Source organism: Amblyomma maculatum, chromosome 6 (assembly GCF_055883805.1).
Source record: "Amblyomma maculatum isolate TAMU_Amacu chromosome 6, ASM5588380v1, whole genome shotgun sequence".
Taxonomy (NCBI): domain Eukaryota; kingdom Metazoa; phylum Arthropoda; class Arachnida; order Ixodida; family Ixodidae; genus Amblyomma; species Amblyomma maculatum.
In genome coordinates, this window is record NC_139349.1 from 144,233,402 (window position 1) to 144,256,119 (window position 22,718).

Sequence of the window (22,718 nt, forward strand, 5' to 3'; positions counted from 1 at the left end):
CCTAAACCATCATTTGCCGCAGGCGCGGAACCAGAAGAACCATTTCTAGAGCGTGTTGCAGGTTGGTTGGTTCATAGGAAGGGAAAGGCGCAGTATCTGTCACACTTGCTCTGTGGACACCTGAACCGCGCCGAAGGGAAGGGGGGAAGGTGGGAGTGAAAGTGGAAAGAGAGAAAGGGGAGACGTAGTGGAGGGCTACGGAGTAATTTCGACCACCTGGGGATCTTTAACGTGCGCTGACATCGCACAGCACACGGACGCCACTTCGTTTCGCCTCCATCGAAACGCAGCCGCCGAGGTCGGGTTCGAACCCGGGAACTCCGGCACAGTAGTCGGAGTTCCCGGGTTCGAACCCGAGCTCGGCGGCTGCGTTTCGATGGAGGCGAAACGAAGTGGCGTCCGTGTGCTGTGCGATGTCAGCGCACGTTAAAGATCCCCAGGTGGTCGAAATTACTCCGTAGCCCTCCACTACGTCTCCCCTTTCTCTCTTTCCACTTTCACTCCCACCTTCCTCCCTTCCCTTCGGCGCGGTTCAGGTGTCCACAGAGCAAGTGTGACAGATACTGCGCCTTTCCCTTCCTATGAACCAACCAACCTGCAACACGCTCTAGAAATGGTTCTTCTGGTTCAGCGCCTGCGGCAAAGATGGTTTAGGCGTTGTTGGAAATGATACAACTTCAGTTACCTCCGTTGTTTCCATGTTTTCGCAACTGCTTGAAAATCAGAAAAAAATTGCTCGTCTATCACCTGACTTGGCTGACAAATTATTTTTCGCTGGCCGCCCAGGATTAAGCTCGACATCGCCACTTAACAAGAGACGACGACTGAAACAAAACAAAGCATGTGAAGCTGAGGCAAGACTGCGTGGGCAAGGTAACAGCAGCAAGAAGCGATCGTCAGATCGAACACAATACGCATGGGGAAGATAACATACCTGCACAAGAAACAAACGTCGGCTAAGCATTGTGGCGTTGCCGCTGTCACCAAGCCCACTGAAGATACAGTCCAAGTCCCGTGCTTTTATATCCTTGGCAAGCGACGTCACTGGACTACTGCCGATGGTGATTGGTTGTTCGATAATGATGACGGACCAGCAAGGAGCATAAGTGACGATGGCCGTGCAGACGGACATATCTTCACTATCGCACAATGGGGCGATAGGATAGTCCGAGTAAAGAAAAGATCCTGCATCTACGCGCACCTTGCTCGTCGAAGGGGAACCTGTAGTTACCGCGATGCACCCGCCAGGCAGCGCAGGGGGACCGAAGAACGGTGTTACGGTGATGCATTCTAGGCACTACACAAGAAACAAACATCGGCTAAGCATTGTGGCGTTGCCGCTGTCACCAAGAACACTAGGTCACTGCCGTTTGCGGTGGGGGTTAGCCTGCCACCGCATTTTTATCTGTGTAGGCCGTCATTGCACCCGCTACCGTTTCGGTGGTGAACGACGGCTGTTGCGACGCGCGTCTTTCTCTCCCACTTCCTTCTCTTTCTTTCTTCTCTATTTTTCTTTCTGTCCACAAGAGGCAGCGGACGTTTCCCCCGCCGGGGTGGTACAGTGGTAAGACGCCCGACTACTGTCCGGAGTTCCCGGGTTCGAACCCGACCTCGGCGGCTGCGTTTCGATGGAGGCGAAACGAAGAGGCGTCCGTGTGCTGTGCGATGTCAGCGCACGTTAAAGATCCCCAGGTGGTCGAAATTTCTCCGTAGCCCTCCACTACGGCTCCTCTTTCTCTCTTTCCACTTTCACTCCCACCTTCCTCCCTTCCCTTACGGCGCGGTTGCGGTGTCCACAGAAAACAAGTGAGACAGTTACCGCGCCTTTCCCTTCCTATAAATAAATCAGTTTTAAATCAGGCAGCGGATGTGGCTTAGCTACAGAGCCCGTAGCAGGCCCGTGCACTTTATTTTCCTTCTTTCTACAGTCGCAGCAACAACGTGCGCTGACATCGCACAGCACACAGACGCTTCTCCGTTTCGCCTCCATCGAAACGCAGGTGCCTGCGGTCGGGATCGAACCCGGGTACTCCGGCACAGTAGCCGAACGTCTTAGCACTGCCCCACCGCGGCGGGGCGAGAAAGGATGGCTGAACACCACACAATTGTGGACACCCACACTTATTTTGGTCAATGTCACTTGAAGGGCAAACTTATCACACGAAGACCTGCTATACCTAGCTTATTGAAGCTTTTGCCTCCAATATAAATTGGTTAATAAAAAAAGAAAGACGAAGTATCTGGCAAGGTCACTTGAAGGTGAAAACCTCCGTGACGTGAAGGCTCGAAAAGCTGGCGTATTGATATCTTTCGCTTCTAAACCACCCATCACGTGTGCCAGAATGCTCATCTCAGGTGTAAAATTAGGGAACTGATATGCAGCCATTATACGGCTACAAAGGAATCTTTGTAGCCGCATGTACTCCCTTATTAGAAAAGTACTCCACCTTGGGGACTTCCCCTAATTATCTGATCAACACCTTTCCCACGTCGAGTTACTGATCAGTTCGCTCTCGCCTTACCATCTGATTTGCTGACCGCCTTGGTTAGCTCAACTGCTAGATCGACTGCCTTGGGAAGGTGGTGGTACCGGGTTCGATACTCGTGACAAGGCGAATTTTGTTTAACTACGAATTTTCTGAGAAAGCTGTATAGCTGTTCTCTGGAGCTAAATGCTTGCGCTTGGGTGGATTTCAATGAGTAATCACTCCCTTATTACAAATCTACTCTATTTAGAGGGTTTCCCCTAAATATCCGATCAACACCATTCCCACTTCGAGTTATAAGGCGAAACCCCTTCTAGGCTCATGGAACGAAATCCCGAGCGAAAGAGTTGTGCGTAGGATCTATGCGTTGGATCTGTTCGCAGTGCCAATTTGTTATAACCAATGTGTGAGATAAATTAGGAATTGTAAGTGTTGCTGGTGAGTGGTAATGAATGAAAGTTACACGACAGATTTCGATAGAGTTAGTAATAATAATAATGACTAATAAAATGATCATAAATTGGATATAATGACTACGCAGCGACCAATCTGTCAAACGACGACTTGTAATGACCGCAACTGATTGGAAATTAGCAAATATGCTTAGCTATGATCGGTAATGACTAAACATGACTCATCATGCCTGCGGAATGACCAGTACGTCAAACTGCGACTTTAATGGCCGTAGCTGACTGGAAATCAGTAAATACGCTTATATATAATTGGTAATGACTAGGCATGACTAAGCATGATCCATCATGCCTACGGAATGACGAGTATGGCAAACAACAATTTGTAAATGCTCCAGCTGATTGCAAATCAGTAAATATTCTTAATGAGTAGTAATAACTACCACGGCCGCTCGATGGAAGCGCACTAGGTGCCGCCTGCAGTGCCGCCCGAAACCGGCGGGATGCGCCTACTTCCCGCCGCCACCGCCACGGCGCCACCGCTCGGAGAGAGCCGCGCGCGGAGAGCTGCGCCTGGCTGCGCTTGGAATGAGGCGTCGGCTTGATAGGAGCCTGTTATTTTAAGAATATAAGAGATCTGTTAATTTGGCAAAATGAATTCGTATTTGCTGGCATGTCTATTGTGAGCATGTCAGCAGTTAGCGCTACTCGGCAAGGATGTACTGGAGCGTACACTGAAAAGTTAATGTGACAGTAGTTCAAGGCTACTCGATTGGAGTGGTCAAGTTGTTTTTCACATGAAATGTCACCCGGCTGTGAACAATTCGAAGTTGTTCAGCGGCCACGGTAGCCTAATGCATAGCCCTTTATATCCCAATGTCGCGAATTCCATGCGTGTTATTTTCACGCCATTTACTCATTCCTGCATACAGCTTGTATAAAAAAAATTGATGTCAACCTGTTCTAAGTTGCCAGCGCTATCTACTAAAGAGTGTAGTCCTACCGCCAGCAACCTCTCTGAAAGTGCGGCTTATAGCGAACCTTTTTAGTCTCATTCTCTAACAAATGACGTCATCTGTCTCCAAGAAACAGGATGCACAACATACCTCAAAGGATACCTCACATACACCCATGACACGGCACCTAAAATAGCTACACTAGTGGCCCCCACACTAACAGTCATACCGCACGACCTTCCTTTCAGTGAAATTAATCAAGTTCTCATTGAGGTCATCTCTCAAAAAAGAAGAAAGCAGAGTGTGTTTGTCCTAAACCTTTACAGTCCTCCAAGCAACACGCAGGAAGATTTCAAGCCACTTTTACTGGAATGCACACGCATAGCGGGAACGAACCCCCTTATTATTATGGGGGACCTAAACGCTGTACATACGGCATGGGGCTACCACAAGGACACCCCGAAGGGAACCAAGTTGTTGGAAGCGGCTGAGCAGCTGGATCTCTGTCTTATGACGGACACCATGTCCCCCACTAGAATAGGAAACAGTGTAAGCAGAGACACCTGCCCAGACCTAGCTTTCACCAAAAACATAAGACATTGCACCTGGACCAATCTAGAAGAAACACTCGGCAGCGATCACAAAATCCTTAGCTTATCCCTAATGACAACCCGTATGAAAAGGAACATTGGCTCTACTAAAATAACGGACTGGGGTAAGTTCAGACAAATTAGACCGCCACACGACGGCATCACAACAATTGAAGATTGGGTTCAAAGCCTAAAGGATGCTCATGCAAAAACGACCCAGACCATCAACACAACGACAAAAACCCCAGAAGTAGACAGACATCTCCTACATTTATGGGAAGCCCGAAAAAGTCTTTTAAAACGGTGGAAAATGCAAAAATTAAATAGAAAACTTAAAATGAAGATAGCACAGGTTACGGCTGAAGCACAACAGTATGCTATAAAGCTCGCCAAGCAAAACTGGAAAGATTTCTGCAATTCGCTGAAAGGTACCCTAAGCACGGCTAAATCATGGTCAATATTAAGAAGCATGATAGACCCCTCAAAAACCAAAACGGCCACAAGAAGAACCCTCCACACCATAGCCCATAAATACCCGGGCACAGATGCAGAGTTGATCACCGCCATGCACAAGAAATACATAGGAGACCCTACTCCGGCTTGCCAAACTTCATATGCGGGTCAACCAAACCCCTCCCTTGACTCCCCCATAACACTGGCGGAGGTCTTCTCAGCCGCCCTTACATTTACAAGAAACACTGCCCCTGGAGGAGACAAAGTCACCTACGCCATGATTAGTAACTTAAGCACCGAACATCTGCAAGACCTAACGAAGTACATCAACGAAGAACTGTGGGAGAAAGAACAGGTCCCATCAGTTTGGAGACACGCGGATATCATCACCATACCAAAGGCTGGAAAGCCACCGGCTGTGGAGAGTCTCCGTCCTATCTCCCTCACTTCTTGCCTGGGAAAACTCTATGAAAAAGTAGTCCACCTCAGGCTCCAAAATTACATAGACGAAAACAACATCTTTCCTTCCTGCATGCTGGGCTTCCGCAAGGAACTCTGCACGCAAGATGCTTTCCTCAGGATTAGGGAAGAAGTCATCAGCACCATACCCCGAAAAGGCGAAAATTTCATTCTGGCACTAGATCTCAAAGGAGCATTCGACAACATTGGCCACCAAACCATATTGCAAGAATTAACCAATATCAACTGCGGAGAGAAAATTTTCAAATACGTGAAGGCTTTCCTCTCAGATCGCACAGCCACCATAGGAATTAAAGAGATCCGATCACCAAAAGTACCCATGCCGAACAAAGGTACACCGCAGGGTTCTATAATCTCTCCAATGCTATTTAACATAGCAATGATAAATTTAGCAAAAAAACTGTTGACCCGCAATGATATTGGCTTCACTTTATACGCGGACGACATCACCATCTGGGCTACTCAGGGATCCTTGGCGCAAAAAGAAGAAGCTCTGCAAGCCGCTATAGAACTAGTCGAGGAATTTGCCGGGGAGAGCGGTCTTCAATGCTCCCCAGAAAAATCCGAACTTATCAGGCTACACAGAAGAAATTACAAGTCCCCAGGAGAAATTCAGCTCTCTCTAGGAGACCAGACAATTCAAGAGAAGGACAAGATCAGAGTTTTGGGGCTGTGGTTGCAAAGCAATTTGACAGTGGATTATACAATCAAAACACTCAAAACCACAGTCAACCAAATTTCCAGAATGATTAGAAGGGTGACCTGGCACCGGAAAGGGATGAGGGAGGAGGACACCCTCCGCCTTGTACAAGCCCTAGTCGTTAGCAGAATTACCTACGGGCTCCCATATCACGAAATTAGAATCACTGATAAAAGGGACATTGACACTATCATAAGAGGAGCCTAAAAAACGGCCCTAAACCTCCCAACAACAACATCAACGGAACGTCTTTGGGCACTCGGAGTGCACAACAACTTCGAGGAGCTCAAGGAGGCGGTTCTAGAGAGTCAGAAACAACGCCTAACAACAGCGCAGGCGGGTAGGGAAATCCTGTCAAAACTAGGGCTATGGCAGACACTAAGAACTTCTGAGATCAAATCACAAATTCCGACATCCACAAGAAACAACATCTATGTGAACCCGATACCCAAGCACATGCACCATGAGTTACAGAAGGGTCGAAGGAAAGCCAGAGTCAAATCATTGGAAAAACAATTGTCTAAAGACGCGGAAGTTGTCTACGTGGACATAGGGGCTTACGGCGAGTCTGGCAAGTTCACAATAGGTGCAGTTGACCACCAGAAGAGGCCAATTATTCAGGCTTCGATCTATGCGCAGGATCCTGCGGAAGCGGAATCACTGGCAATAGCCATCACCATAAAAACACAAGACCACCAAAAGAAGTCATCACACGTAGTGACGGACTCTCAATCAGCCTGCAGGGACTACCTGGCCGGAAAACCTCACAGAAGAGCGTGTGCAATATTACGTTCCATCTCCCAGACGCACACAATTACATGGACACCTGGACACGAAGGCTTAGAAGGAAATGAGGTAGCGAATGATCTAGCCCGAGCTCTCACAAACCGGGCGGATCCCCATCCCTACCCCACCCCTCTCCTAGGACCCTACGGCGACAGGCTGGAACACCTACGGTTAGAAAGAAGAATTTTCTCACCACCACACAAACAACTTCCTTCCTCGGACGCTATAGACTGGAGAAAAATACAAACAAACACATTCCCTAATCTTCACAATTTAAATAAGATAAGCCCAACAAAATACACGAGTTACTATCCTTGGTGCGGTGCAAGCCCCACACTCTATCACATCTCTTGGGAATGCCAGGACAAACCTGACCCAACGTTACTAGTGCCATGCCCGACACACGAGCAGCGGGAGGCGGCCCTGACCAGCGACAACCTGGACCAGCAAGCCTGGATTATCCAGCTAGTCCTCAAGTCAGCTGCTGCCAGCGGAGCCCTGGACTAGGGGCACCGACCACCCAGCTCCTGCGAATTCTTACTGATTATTATGCATATTAAAAGTTTTCTCTCTCTCTCTCTCTGACAAATGTTACGGTGGAAATAGGAAGGTGTTTATTAGGTAAAATCTAGATCATAGCTTGGGATCTTCGACTTAGTTGGAGACCTTAGACTTTGTACGACAGAACGCTGTCATGGCTGTCGGCATTGTACTTAACCAGTCAAAGTGAGTGCACTTTATAGTGCCGGTCTACCTCAAGGTGCTACGTATATGCGCCGACAGCTTTTTATTCCTATTTTAATTTGCTGCTCGCGAGCCCATATAATTTTGCGCGTTTGTATTTGCAATGGAAGAATGCGCATCGAGTGTTCCAGCTGTGAAACTAATTCTTTCCTGTGATCACAAGTATGCAATAATCAGCACATTTCTATGGAATGTCAAAGATGTTAACTGTCATAAGTTAGAAAAATACATTTAGTATTCCGAAGTTGTGAAACGCTTCCGAGCGCAACTGCAGCCAAGCTTCAGCGAGCAGCTAGGTACGTTTATTGCATTGTCACACAAAGGAGGCGAAGAATCTCATTTAATTGGGAGAGGTTTATGCCATAGCCTTGAACGTCGCTCCACTGTTGAGTTGACATTTCCGGCAGTGGGTGCAGCAACTTGGAAATACTTTGCCTTGCTCCTCAGCGTGGGTACGGTCATTGTTTTCACAGATTAGCTGCAGGAACTGTGTACAGGGAGGAATCAATATGTTTCACTTTCGCAGGTAAGTCTTGTTTTACTTGGGCCGTTTAGGCTGGTTTTTATTTTTTTATTTATTGTTTGTGTCTTCCCTGCTGCTGCCTGCTGCTGCCAGAAAATATGGTTGTGAACATGACTGATGAACTGAGATTCTTGTTATGTACGACAGAACTGGACAAATAAGATCCCTACTTGACATGCAGTGACTGCAATTAGATAAATCACTTAGGGAAATGCTCTTGGGTCAAAGAATCCCAGTTTAATTCCATGAAGGAAACGACGAGAAAGGCATGGCGGTGCCAGACATGCCGAGTAGGGCGAACACGAGGTGGACTAAAAAAAAAAAAACAACGTTTCAGAGGTAGCTACGCTAGAGAAATCAGCAGATGAAGTCCCTCAGATTAGTCTCGTTCTTGCAGATATATACAGGAGAAACGTGGAGTGCTTCTGAGCAGCCTGAAGGATACCGTTCTAAACATTCAGCAAGCTGTAGAGCTCTTGTCTAAAAAATACGACAAAATTCTTGCTGACACTGCACGTCATGACACAGAGATCAAGGAAATTAAAGCTAAGGTACAAAAGCTTGAACAGAAAGACACAGTAGAAGTGCAAACTCTGAGGTAACAATTAAATGATCTTGAATTGAGGAACCGTAAACATAATCTAGAGTTTCATGGAATCCCCAGACTTAAAACGAAAATCTGCTTAATGAGGTCAATGCTCTCGCTGAAACGGTAGATATTCCAGAGTTAACCAAAACATCACGTTGTCGCTATTCACCGCCTTCCGTCCAAGTGCGGCAAGATTCCTGGCATTATACTTCGTTTTGTCAGACAGGAGACACGAGAAGAATGGTTTGAAAAGAGGCAGGCTCTAAGTAATTATTCATCCCAAGTGTTCGTTGAGGAGAATTTGACAAAGCACTCACGAGAACTGCTTTATGCAGCAAAGAATTGGGCCAAAGGTCATGACTTTCAGTATGCCTGGCACAGGAATGCTAAGATTTTCCTTCGGCGAAGGAATGGCGAACGTGCATGGCGCATTCAAGCCTTAAATAAACTGGATAATGTTGCAAGCAGCAACCTTCATTACTTCTCTTTGGTGTTCTTTCATATATATTTTTTCTCAAAACTTGTCATGGACACACAATATGTACCTCTAAAGGATTTTGATAATTTTGTTGGCAGCGCCTTTCAGTCGTCATTTAAAGTATATCACGCGAACATGCAAGCTGCTCGAAATAAAACAACTCTACTGGAAGTTCTGTTAAATCAAATCAAGATCCAGTTCAGTGTACTTATGTTGACCGGAACATGGTATCGTGACGATGGTGACGCAATTTTCTTTTCGGAATGCCAGACATGCAATGTTAATCGTAGCTATAGCAGAGGAGGCGGCGTTGCCATGTTGATAAAGAAGGGTGTAAATTATGATATACTTCCATCGTTCACTAAATCAACAAGAGATTTTGAGGCATTATCTTTGCGTAGCGGCAAGAGTGTCCTTGTTACGGTATACAGACCCCCTGAAGGGAATTTCACAATTTTCTTTAATTTTCTTGAATCTCTTTTCTCGTACGCTAATGATTTTAATTTAGACCTTGTCTATGGCGGAGATTTCAACTTAAACATGCTTCAAACAATATCTAGTCGTGTCAAAGAATTTGAGCTGTTGCTTGAATCACAAAGCATAGCTAACACCATATTCCTTCCAACTCGTATTACATCTTGTTCGTCAACATTAATTGACCTATTAACCAATTTCGCAGATCATCAAGTCAAATCGGGTGTTCTTGCTTGTGATCTCAGTGATCACCTGCCTATTTTTATTTGTGTGAAACTTTTTGAAAACGAGAGGAGAATAAATAACAGTTACCTATCAGCAGATTTTTCCATCGCAGTTAGACTGATTCCGTAATGAAATATCAAGTGTGGACTGGTCAAAAGTTCAAGAAACAACAGGTCCTAATGCCTCATACTGCTTATTCACTGATAAGTTCGTCGAGCTTTACAGACAACATTTTCCTTTCCGCACCATCAGCGTGTCTAGAAAAATAAGAAAACCTTGTATAAATGATTACCTAATGTCCAAAATTAGAGTTAAGAATGACATGTTCCATAGGTTAATTCAGTCCCGAGACATTATTCATTTGAAAGAATTTAAGAAGTATAGAAATAGCCTTAATATTTAAATCAGAAAGGCTAAAAGTGATTACCTTGCAAGTTCCTTTAGTGAAGTAAAGCATGATTCCAAGTCTACTTGGTGAAATCTCAATCAGGTTCTTGGCCGTTCACAAGTTCCCTGTCCGATTAGTGAACTTAAGATCAATAACAAGTTGGTTTCTGGTCCTGCTTTGGCGGATGCATTTAAAGAGCACTTCGTAAACTTACCTCTACCTGTATTGCCTAGTCACGTAGAGCACATCGTTAAGGAAAACCCCAGAAGTATATTCTTCAGTCCTGTGACGAACAATGAAGTGTATTTAACGTTCACACAGCTAAAAAACTCAGCCAACTGTGATATGCACAATGTGCAAATTAAGCCTGTAAAATATGTTCTTGATATTATATCACTTTTCCTAACACACATATTTAACTTGTGTATAAGCTCTGGAATATTTCCCAACGACATGCAAATAGCAAAGGTGAGGGCTATTTATAAAAAAAGGTGATCAAAACATTCTTAATAATTACCGCCCAATTTCTATCCTTCCTTATTTTCTAAAGGGTTGGAGAAAGTTATGCTGCTGCGCCTTGAATCCCTTTTTTGAAAAAAACAGACAGCATAATTGATGCGCAGTATGGGTTTCGGAAATTTAGATCCACACAACTTGCGTTGCTAGATAAAAAAAAATACATTCTAACAAACATAGACAACAAACAGTATGTACTGGGGCTATACCTAGATTTCCCCAAGGCATTTGACTATCTGAATCGTAACATGCTTCCTGGAAAACTAAATAAGTAGGGTGTTCGTGGATTACCGTTAGAGCTAATTAAATTATACCTTTCACATCGCGTACAATATTAAGCTTAATGACCATTCCGCAAGTGTAGTTCGTATGCAGTCGGGGTTTCCTCAGAGAAGCATTTTAACATCATTCCCATTTAATGCATACTTAAACCACATCATCCGTGTAGAAGCGCAGGCCAAGTTCGTTATCTATACTGATGATACTAGCATTTTTTTGTGTCTCAGAAAACTGTACAGAACTGTTTAACATTGCAAACTCGGCGTTATTTAGAGATTGGGCAAAACAGAACGCTTTAATAATCAAAAATAACACAAAAGCGATCGTTTTCTGTGCGAAAACAAGACTCTGGTACCGTCGGAGTTAAAACTTAAGTTAAATAGCTCGGAAATAGAAATCGTGCGTGAATTTAGAACCTTACGAGTCATTTTTACAGACACTATGTCTTGGGAACGACACATAGATTACATATGTTCTAGGCTTGCGCCAGTAATTAGTATTCTGCATAGAAAAAAGTTTTTCTTATCTAAGAATGTTATGATGCTTTTATATAACTCTCTTTTTGTCTTACATTAATTATTACAATCTCGTGTGGGTGCTACTACAGTGACTCATATGCAGAAACACAGTAGGCTTCAGAGAAAGGTGGTTAGAATAATTACACACTCTATGTACCACGCCAATGTGCAATGATTGTTTCAAAAGCTGGGACTTTTGCATGTGAAAGGCATGTACAAATACAATCTATGTGTCGCATTAATCAAAGAAAGGGAGCAGAATAGTAATATCCTAACAAATTTAGGAAACTTAATTCCAAAAGTTTCGTCTGGACATTCCACGCGGAAACCCGAAATCTGGAAAGTTGATTTCAGTAGAACAAATTACGGTGCGCTAACACTAAAATACTCTGTCCCATCGCTTTTAAATTCCTATTCGTCTAATAATACCGACATTTTACAGCTGAATGTCAAGCTGCTTAAGAACATTTTCTTTCGGTATTAGTATTGTATAACTTTTGAAAATGATATGACTTTCTTGTGGTGTTATCTTATGGTGATATCATTTCTGATGCATTAGTATACTCATTTGTTTTCCTTTTTTTTTTGGAATGCCGTGTGTGCATGTGACTAAACTGATTTCAAATGCAAGATAGTTGCATAGATTATCTCATTTTTCAAAGTTACCTAATGTTTGGATTTCTTAGACTCTATCTACGGGCCTAGAATGTCTGTTTGCTACTGTACATTGTTGTGGACCTTGTGCGCTGTCCACGCCAATATCTTTTGTGTAACCAGTATTTTCTGTTGGTATTGTATGCGTTGCTGTCAAGTGGCACCTGTCGCTCTGTCGCTCTTATGTAGGGGGGGGGGGGGGGGGTGGAGGACCAGTCAAGCTGCGGCCGCAGCTTTTAGCCTGGTTTCCTTTCATCCTTGATGGAAAATAAAACTTATCGTATCGCATCATATTGTATAACTGAAAGCAAAAGTACACAGCTTGCTGTTTCGTCGTACCTGTTGAGACATCATTATCCGGTTAATGAATGAACGCGTAAGCTGACAAAGCTTGATTTCTTCCCTTGCGGGGTACGTCATGCCTCCATTGTCCGTGTTTTTAATTAACCCGTAGCTGGTCCAGCTACCTCAGGTTTCCTGCAACCGGCTCTTGTACGACTGACATGTATCCTTAAAACCATTACCAAATATCGTGTAATGCAACAACTTGGTAGAGGTAAACAAAACTCGGGGTTCTTAACTCCCCTTGAGGATCTTTGTTAGTGTATACTCCGCACTTTGCTACCCGCTTATTCAACACATCCCTTAATTACCGCTCTTGTCGCATAGTAATTAGAATACAGTCGAAAGCCACCGCAGTATATGAAATATCACCCCACACATATATAAAGCCTTCTTTACCGAAGCCGTACGAACGTGCATATGTGCCCTGTAGGAGCAGCGTGCCTGATTTGGGATCTCCCACTTTTATTTCCCATTTCACCCTTACATCTTATTGACGCTCTATGGGCTAGCACCTCCTGCCACCTTGAACATGTCGTGTGTTCGCGTTGCGCCGTAGGTGTCTGGACATATTGACACGTGCATTAGAGCTAGAAGAAGAATGAGCGAAATGGGACGAAGTAGAGGACGTTGAAGTGCCCGCCCGTTCCTGTTGCCCGCTTTCCTGATTCAGGTCTCTCGGAGCCCTCGTTCATCGGTTGCAGCAATTCTTGAGTCTAACAACTGTTACAATATCACCACCAAAAGTGCCTCTTGCTAAAGAGGTATTTTTCCGACTTTTCGCTGACAAAGCGGGCGGCAGGTTGTCCGTGGAAGGGAGCTTTTCACCTTATCGCGTCGGCTCATACAGCCTCAAGAGTATAAACAAATATTGTATGAACAGGCTGCTTTGCTTGCAAAGCGACTCAGACCAGCGGCAAAATTTAGAACAAATTGTATGCTTATATAAAATCATCCTTCGTGCCTTTTCCTCATAAGTCCTCGCAACATAACCTGCGAGTAAAGCTTATGGTGTCACCTCAACGTGTTAATCTGCTTCACATACATCGTTAAAGGTCCTAGTTCACTGTCCAGCTCCCCGGTAACTATAGGTTAACAACGTGAACAACGTGACGGGAACATAGGAAAAGAGGACAAGAGGACGACACAACTAGCGCTCTTGTGTCGTCTTCTCATGTGTTCCCGCACGTTGTTCACGCTGTTAACCTATAATGAATCCCCAAACAGACCAATCTGGTATCCCTGGCAGCAGGTTCAACGTCAGCTGGTAGGAAATTATGTTTCAGCATCTGGACTTATTAACTTCAGCGCAGCTTTTATTTCAGAAGAAGTGGGAGCATTTCCACTCCTTGTTGCTGCTGTTGCCTGAAGCTAGCACAGCGTATAAAAATTTAAAAGGACTCTAAGATGACTAAGAGGAGAACGGCGAAATCCTGCCTTTCTTCTCCTATCGTTGGCCGCACTTGCAGTCATTACAAGTCATCGTTTGATATATTGGTCATTTCATAGTCATGAAGAATCATGCCTGCCTAGTCATTGTACTTCTTAGCGCTCATAGCTAAGCAGATTTACTCATTTCCAATCAGTTGTGGTCACTACAAGTTGTCGTTTGACATGTTGGTCATTACAAGTCATGTTTAGTCATTATTATTCATCATTATTGGTCATCCGTATTAGTCATTACCTCTATCGATGTCTATAACTTTTATTAATTACCTATCACCATGAAACATTTTCATTCTTATTCGCCCTCCTCACCCGTCTGGCTTTTGCGATTGATACATCAGCGCACAGATGGTACGCACAGCTTCTGCTAGAGATTTTCGCTCCATAAGCTTAGAAAGCCTTTCGCGTTACAAAGCAAGCGCGTCCCGTGTCGACGTTAACGTGCTTACACACGCGCACACAGTAAAGTTATCGTTAACCACGCAGACAAGAGGCGAACGCGTCCAGAAAGCAAGGAAACCACGCGCTCAGAGCCGGCGACCGCGGAGGCGATGTCTCCCCGAACAGTGGCGTCCTCAGCAAAAATAGCGGGCGCAAGTGTAAACTCTCCAAGGATGAGCTTGCCCATTGACGATGGCGCGACGCAGCAGGCCGCAGCTTCTATCGAGCGGCCGTGTAACTACAATGGCTAGGCATGACTCAGCATGACTAAGGAATGACTTCATACAACGACTTGTAATGACCGCAGCTGACTGGAAATCAGAATATAATCTTAATGAGTGGTAATGACTACAATGGCTAAGCTTGACTCAACATGACAACTGAACGACCAATACGCCAAACGACGACCATTAACGGCAAACTATAAGAAACAAGTGATAGGAGAGAAGAGGAGGCATTCGTCGTTCACCTTATCTGTACTGTTGGATATTAAAGTTTAGTCTATCTATCTCGTATTAAGATATATCGGAGACCCTCTAATCGTTTTTTGATCAATTCGCTGTCGCCCTACCATCTGATCTGCTAACCGCCTTGGTTAGCCCGGTTTGATCCGCGGGCTAGGACGAATTTTAAAGCGAAAGCCTTCATTGGCTAATATGCGCGGCCTTTCACGTCCTACCAGGGGAAAATGAAAATGATCTTTCTAAACCATGTGGAGAGAGGGGTACCCTCGACCACATCATACGGAAATGCGTCGACTCCTTTGGAGTCGAGGAAGGTATCAATAGCAGAAAGAGCGGGGAAGCCCTGCTGCGGAGCGAAAACCCCGCTCGGCAGCAACAAGCCGTCCTCCTGGGGGCCGAGGCCGCGAATAGACAAAGTCTCTGTTAGCCATCAGTCGCGGAGGCTCCAGCCCCCATCCCCTAGGCCTACGTGCAGGGGGTGGGGAGTAAAGGGCCTCCATTTATGATGGACAATAAAAGTTGTTATTCATCCATCCACGCTTATACGAAGCTGACCCCGCCGGGCGTTCGATCCAGACGTCCGTGCGGCACCTTTCACTTGGCGCTTTCTCAAATGCCGAGCCGTACATTATATAGAAGCAGGCATCAGCGGCATCTCAAATTGGTTTACAGGAAACAAAAAATGCAGTTTCTGTCACAATTCTCACCGGAAACTGCAACGGAGCCGTAAGTTCTATATGGCGCGAGGTTGCCAGCATAAACTGCTGAAGCTATTAGGTCAGTGAACCTTCCATGGTCATCAGGGGGAAACGCCCGGTATAGAAGAGCTCGGGCTTGTCTGTGGGCGGCTCGTTTCCTCCTGATGTTTCCAGATGACTAGGAAACCAGATGACTGAGATGTGGCTGGGTGGATGCTTATTCAGTAATGACATCCCTAACCTGTGAATCAACCCGTTGTTGAAGTTGCGACAGGCGTTCTGGGAATCCGTGAGCACAAAAGCGTTTGGGTTAGACGCTACAGCCAATGCAATAGCTGCCTCCTCTGCGTGAGTGGGGTTGGACGTTTTTACCGAGGCGCAGTTCATCAGCAATCTTGAAGGCGTTGAGACTACAATAGTCATCACTCCGTTCTTTGGTCCTACTGTGTGCAAGTCAAGTGTGTTGAGTTGCTCGTCCCATTTCTTCTGCAGGGCTTCCCCTCTTGTTTTTTTTTCTTTCGATGTTATATGCCGGATGCATATTCTGCGGAATCGGGTACACGTTGATGCGTCTCCTCAGAGCTCGTGGTACCTCTTCCCTTTGGTCAATTGTATATTGGAGGTTAACATGAACCTTTTTGAGCAGTTCTCTGCCTGATTTTATGAGGGAGAGCCTGTTGAGTTTTGAGTTCCATTGTGCTTCCCACATCGCTTTGAGGCTATTATGTACTCCTAGAGACATGAGTTTTGCCGTTGGCGGGGAGTTCGGTAGCTCCAGCGCCGTCTTGCAGGCTTTCCCAATTAGTGTCTCCAAGTTTTCAATTTCAGACCAGGAGAGGTTAAGGAATGCCATCCCGTACATTATCCTCGAGACCACGAAAGCTTGCACTAAAACAGATTTAAAAGCAGTTCTTTCATGAAACGCCCGCTCATTTATGCAGTAAAAAGCAAACAAAGTGCTTAAGAGTTCACCAAAAGCCGGAGGAAATATATTTCCACACGATAGATCTTGGCTAGTCCGTCCAGTCTTACGTGAAACGTAAGACCTAAACCAAGGCTCTAAAATACCATCGCTGATTAAGGAAACTTTAAGGTATCAATTATATATAACATATTTAAGTTTCTCGCAAATCATCGCCAAGTATGCCTAATTTCATTTGCTGGGGTGAAAGACGCGCGCACGAACTCTCGGAAGGAAACAAAAATAGCGCGATGTTGTAGAAAACCTAAAGCAGTGTAAAATAGTTTATAGAGAAGCGGCTTTTGTTTGTCGTGCTTACAAGGTGTTACTGTGTGCAGCCACTATACTTTCAGCGAATGTTCATTTCTGTGTGCTGCAGAGTTATTTGAATCAGGAGCGGAATTATGCTACAATCACATCACACATAGTCACAAGCCTGTCACAAACCAATCGGCCCGCCGCGTTTCTAGTGGTCGAGTTTGACCAGCAGACCTCTTGACTAATAGGAGTGAGGGCTGATTCATAGATTTGTGAAAGTTTTGTAATGTGCTCTAGCCGTAATTTAGCCCAAGTGGTAGGAGTTCCATTCCCTTTTAGGTTGAAACGTTGGGCAGAACTTCGCTGATATCCCGCAGAATATTGCGGACACACCTTGCGGAAAGATTTCAAGGACACCTTGTCCAAGCGGGATTTTCACTATTAACCAAGGAAGGCTTTCGCCTTAAAGATTGCTGCGGATTAGCTCAGCTAAACGCAGTTATGGAATCCTCTCCACAGAGTGGCGCAGTGGTTAAGACGGCCGAGTACTCTACGGAAGTGAGTGAGTGAAAAACTTCATTGCATAAAGCTTTTGGATTCACTTGTGCGGTGCCCTTAGTCCAGTGCCCCAGGAGCCTTTGCCGTCTTGCGAGCTCTGACGATCAGTTTGAGCTGGTCATCAGGCGTCGGGCAGGACAGCACAGCCAACCACTGCTCCTGTGTTTCTGTGTTGTTTATTGGCGCGACCTTTGTCTTTTGACAAGCACATGTGACATGGTAAAGCGTAGCGTGTTCTCCACATAGCGGGCATTTATTCTCATATGTTGCATGACTTTTGCTGAGTTGATTTAGTACACTCAGATTGGGGTATGTGTCAAGCCGCGTTCAGACTACGTTACGAATCGTTCGAAACGATCGTAAGCATAAACGCAATAAAACGTAATTTGTCTGTTCAGACAACTGTTGCATTGAGCGTAAGATGCGCAACTTCTGCAGCCAGCATGGGCGTAAATGTCGGCGATACGCAACATTTACGACTAGCAGATAGACGTCGGTTACAGCGCGACCAATACGCAAAGCCATTTCAGTTTCCCTTTCCGCTCACGGGGCTTCCGGTACTCCCAGATTTCACGCGCAAACCAGCTAGCAGATGACATCATCCAACGCTCGTATACGCTGCTACAGTGTCTCAGCTCACTGGCGTTATTGGTGTTGTGTCGGTGATTGTGTCTGCCCGCAGCATTATCATCTGCAGTGCGGAATCTTCTTCACTGTGTAATTATCTGCCTCTTATAAAAAAAAGTTCGGCAGACACCTGTTCTCTAGAACAGTGACTGAAATGACACCGAGATAAGTGCAAAAAGATTTCTGACTGCTAAATGGCAGTGCCCTGAGTCAAAGCAGTAAGAGGTTTATCAATCTTGTTTCATGTGCGAACAAACTCTAAACAATCAAATGCTTCTCTTACTTTAGAAAAGTGAAGTTATGGCTGTTGTGGATGACCGCTTCGTCCCAGTGCGTTCTTGCAGCCCATCGGCACCATTGACAACAAGTGAGGGAACAGCTGGCCTGTTGCGAAAGGCCGATCCGAGCCAACGTTGCGGTCGGGCCACAGAAAGGAGCCGAGAGAAGTCCACCGTAAAAGAGCAGAAAACCGCGCCTTTCGAGGGGGGGGGGGGGGGGGGGTGAGGGGGCGAGTTATTGCGACGCGTTCCGCGGATGCTTCCGTGGATGTCGCGCGCCTCGACTTATTGTTTGGAGTCAGCAGTACAACCTCTTGAGCCAACGCCCCGATTTGTGTCCAAGATCGCTCCGGGGTACTGGTAAACTGAACATCGCAAGCAAGTATCCAGGCGGACCGCGCGCCTTAACTACGTGGGAGCGGGGGTCAAAGATGCTACCTTGCTCCTTTGACCGAGTGTTACGGGGAGGGCGGCATCAGATGTTTGGCAAGAGAGTATTGGGGAAGCGCGATGGCGGAAGATGGCGTGCAAGACCACTCTCAGGCCATACGGACCGGCATCTTTAGTCGAAGATTTGACACACGAAAATTCTTCTATTACTCATCCATCAGCGTAGATTGAGCGCACAGACGATGATATGCTCATTTTCAGCTTGAAGAGCCCCGATCTCAGCTAGAAGCCGCTTGCTAACCGGCGCCACGTTGAGAGCGGTTGTTCGCTGTACATAAAAAACTTATCGTACCGAATGGCCCAGCGTGAACATGTGCGGTCGCTAGCTAAGTAAATGGGATTTCCGGCAGCTATGCGCACTGCAATAAATAGGACACCTACGCCTAATGCGGCTTTAGTCTGCAGGTTACTCCACACAACCGACGGCTCTTTATTAAGGTCTTTGTGAGGACGGGGTCGGTAGGTTCTCCATAGCGCTCTTTGGTGTTCAAGGAGGGCTCCATATCGTCTAGTGACTGCGAAGTTCCCCGTCGGTCTGCGCCTTCTGGTTGGCGTATGCTCGGGTATTAGCGTCGGCACGTTGGTTGCCTTTAAGAGTGTCATGGCCGGGTTTCCACGTAATAGAACATCTTGAGGGGATTTTTCTTGCCTTGAGCATGCAGATGACCACAGTGATGCGTCTGCTGCTGTACCTTGTGCTCGCTTTTTGCGAGGCTGTAATTATTTGTAAAGTGGTCTCCTCGCCCTTGCGGGTAATGGCGAGAGCGATTGCCGCCTTCTCAGACTTAAGTATATTGTTTCTTTTGTACAAGGCGCAGTTGAATTTCCTGAGCTGGTGATCAACCACACTGGCTACCGCTCCGTATTGCTCTTAGTATGTGGTCGTGTCGACGTATGCGTAATTTTTTTCTGCGCAACTTCTTTCGTGTACTTCCGATCTTGCCTCTCGTAGAGATTTGCGCGTTTTTCGACGCATGGTTTTGGAATCAGGTTGACCTTAATGATCGCGCTTATCTTATGTGATATGCCCCACGTTCTGCTAATTTCTCTGCAAGCATCTTTCATGCCCAGTACACTCAGCGTGTTCCTGACCGCTTATGTCTGTATGAGTGTCATATTCTGCTTAAGAAGGTGGGCCTGAATGTGCTCTTGTATTATTATTTCCGCATGAGTCTGGGCTGTCGGTATGGTCCCCGGTTCCCAGTGTTGCATTCAGTGATACGTTTGATCGCGTTCCTGTACAGGTTCCTTATCGTGTCGTTGGCAATGCCATCGTTACCTGGCGTTATGCCAGGCAACCAGCGTGGGGCACTTGCTTTGCCTCTACACCCGGTAGACCGAGCAGCCCGCGAGAGTGTGTCAGCACCCGGTTTCCTGAAGGGCGAGTATATCTGATGGCGCTGTGCAATTTGTGATCTGTTGTTTAGAAGACCCTGCTTTCCGCGAGTCCCACGGGAGTTCCACTTCCATATTTCAAGGGCCTCCAACTTGACCAAGCTCCTACGGTTCGTCGCCATGCTTAATGGCCTACTAGAGGCTATGCCTCGGAATTTCATGCTAGTGAATAGTACTAGGTGCTCTCTATCTAGGCGCGTCATTGCGTGTGATTGGCTACTGCGATGTTCATGGACGCCATGGCAGCTCGGCTCAAACAGCACGCCAAGCACACGCACTGCGTCCACAAAAGGTACGGCAGCGGCTAAAGGGTCCCTGAACTGACCGAAGCGGAGAGCGTTACTTTTCTTCGGGTTGAGCTGCGCTCCTGATACAGCTGCGTATTTTGGAAAGATGTTCAAAATAACAATGAAGCTGTCATTGTCACGCACGAAGAGTGAAATGTCGTCCGCGTATGCAGATACAACGACAGTCTCCTGTCCTGCTGATGGAAAACCTCGAATACGCCTGAATACAGGACTGGTATGCGCTAACCAAGTCCTAAAGGTAGATTCGCACCCTACGGACCAGCATTGTGGCTACAAGTTTATAGTCGGTGTTAGGAGAGTAATCGGTCGCCACGATAAGGGACTCGACGGCGTCATGCCCTCCTTCGGTATTAGAACGATACGGCCGACACTGAACGAGGGCGGCTTGGTGCCGCTCTAGAGGAAACAATTTACGAGCTTAAGAAGGAACTAGGATGTCAAAGAAAGTAGAATAAAAACTGGTTACGAGTCCATCAGGACCGGGAGCGGTCGACTGGTTCATGGCGCCTAAGGCACAACGCACCTCCTCCAAAGTTGCCGGCTCCTTAAAGGCCCCCGTACCCCCGTATGGTCGTTTTTAGAGGCGCTGCGCTCGTCCGCCTTCCGCCAGCTGGCGGACGCGTTCGGCACGTGAGGCGCATAGGGTGCTATACGGTCACTTTTGGGCATCATTTGGGTGGCGGATTTCTCCAGCGCTCTGATTGGCGCGCCCGGCGCGCGCTGCTTCGAACGTCGAAACGCTGCATATGACGGCTGCGGCGCTGGTTTGGGGAAACTTCCTCTTCAAGGTGGCTCTCGATCGTCGGCTATCAAATCGATTTGTCGCCGGCGATGCAATCATCCAGCAACAGCGTAGACGCACGCATGCACCAGCGGCACTTCCTTTCGCCGTCTACTTGGTGTGTTTATGTTAGTATGAGGAGAAGACGGCACGAATTTTTTAGGTACTCCCGGACGTATACATCGAAAGGCAAAGTGTATATATTTATATCTCTCCTGCCAGTGTTCGCGCGTTCACTTCGGTATAGCACTCACGGCAAAGATGCAGGAGCTGGTCATTTAATGTTTTCATCCGAAATTACAGGCTGAACACATTTTACAACACGCCTGTTTTACTGCGAGAAAATAGACTGCAAAGCATAAACAAACATGCACATCACTTGTAACATGTACAGAAGCACTGTTTTCCGTGCGGTTCTCCCCGGTGGTAGCAATCTCTTAGTGGCGTACATTTCGCCACGTAATCCTCATTTCTGGCTGCAACGTACAGTTGTGGTGTTGCATATGAGATGCATTTGCACGCAGAAAATGTGTCGAGGTTCATGACAGTAACAAATTTTAAAAGTGCATGGAATCATTTGTTATGGTATCCATGCCATAGCAAATGATTCAAACAGTGCATGTTCAAATTATCTCTAAAATTCAATGTGTTTACTTCTTCAAAGACATTTAAAATAGCTGCTCAACTAGTTTATTTGTATTCAGTTTGGTTTTCAGTACTATTCATATTTGATTCAGCAGCAAGACTATGCTATTCATAATCAGTTTGGTTGGCAAAACTACAATTCGCATGCCCCCCAGTACGTAATACTAGTTTCTCCATCTCTGTGCTCAGTGCTGCCTATATTAATAAGTGCCTTCATGTCAAGTGCAGCATACACTTCCTTTTCTTGACCTATGCCATTTGGTCTTCCTAGGTTTCATGTGTGTGCACTGCTTTTGTCATTTCAGACACAGAAAGTAGCAAATGAAATCTGGCGATTGAGTGTTAATATGCAACACAGCTCAAGCTACTCAGCTGCGGCATGTACTGAAAAGAATTGTTACCGATTGAGACAGCCTCTACCAGTCAAACTTCAAGTGAAATATTTGTACAGTTAGTGCTGAGCACAAATAAACAAGAATTATGGCACAATTGTGCTGCTGCTGAGGAAGAGTCCATAAAGTTTTCGAAACATTGCATGATATGAAGTGACTATTCTAAGTACAAATATGTATATATTGGATGTTTTGTGTGGAATGAGTGTTTTATTCTTCTGTTGTAGTTTTAGTTTTATTTCACTGTTTCTCATACTTAAAAACAATACAGCTAAGAGTAAGCACTGAAAAGTCGCGTCACTGCACGACAGAGTAATAGTGCATGGCCGGAGCGGTCAGTTGGGATCAAGAAATACTTAGCGCCCACTGCCTTGCATCAGCTAAGGGTCCCCACTTGTAGAGAAAAACTGTCTAGGGGCTAATTG

At 45.9% G+C, this 22,718-nt stretch overlaps 1 long non-coding RNA gene across 1 annotated transcript in view; it reads left to right on the top strand.

The window, feature by feature from the left end:
- The window catches only part of LOC146186952 (uncharacterized), a 95,168-nt gene extending 72,723 nt beyond the window's left edge, over positions 1-22,445 (top strand). Inside the window, exon 3 of the long non-coding RNA XR_014707887.1 lies at positions 22,207-22,445. This is a non-coding gene — a long non-coding RNA (uncharacterized LOC146186952). The remainder of the gene's footprint in view (positions 1-22,206) is intronic.
- The last annotated feature ends 273 nt before the right edge of the window (positions 22,446-22,718 follow it).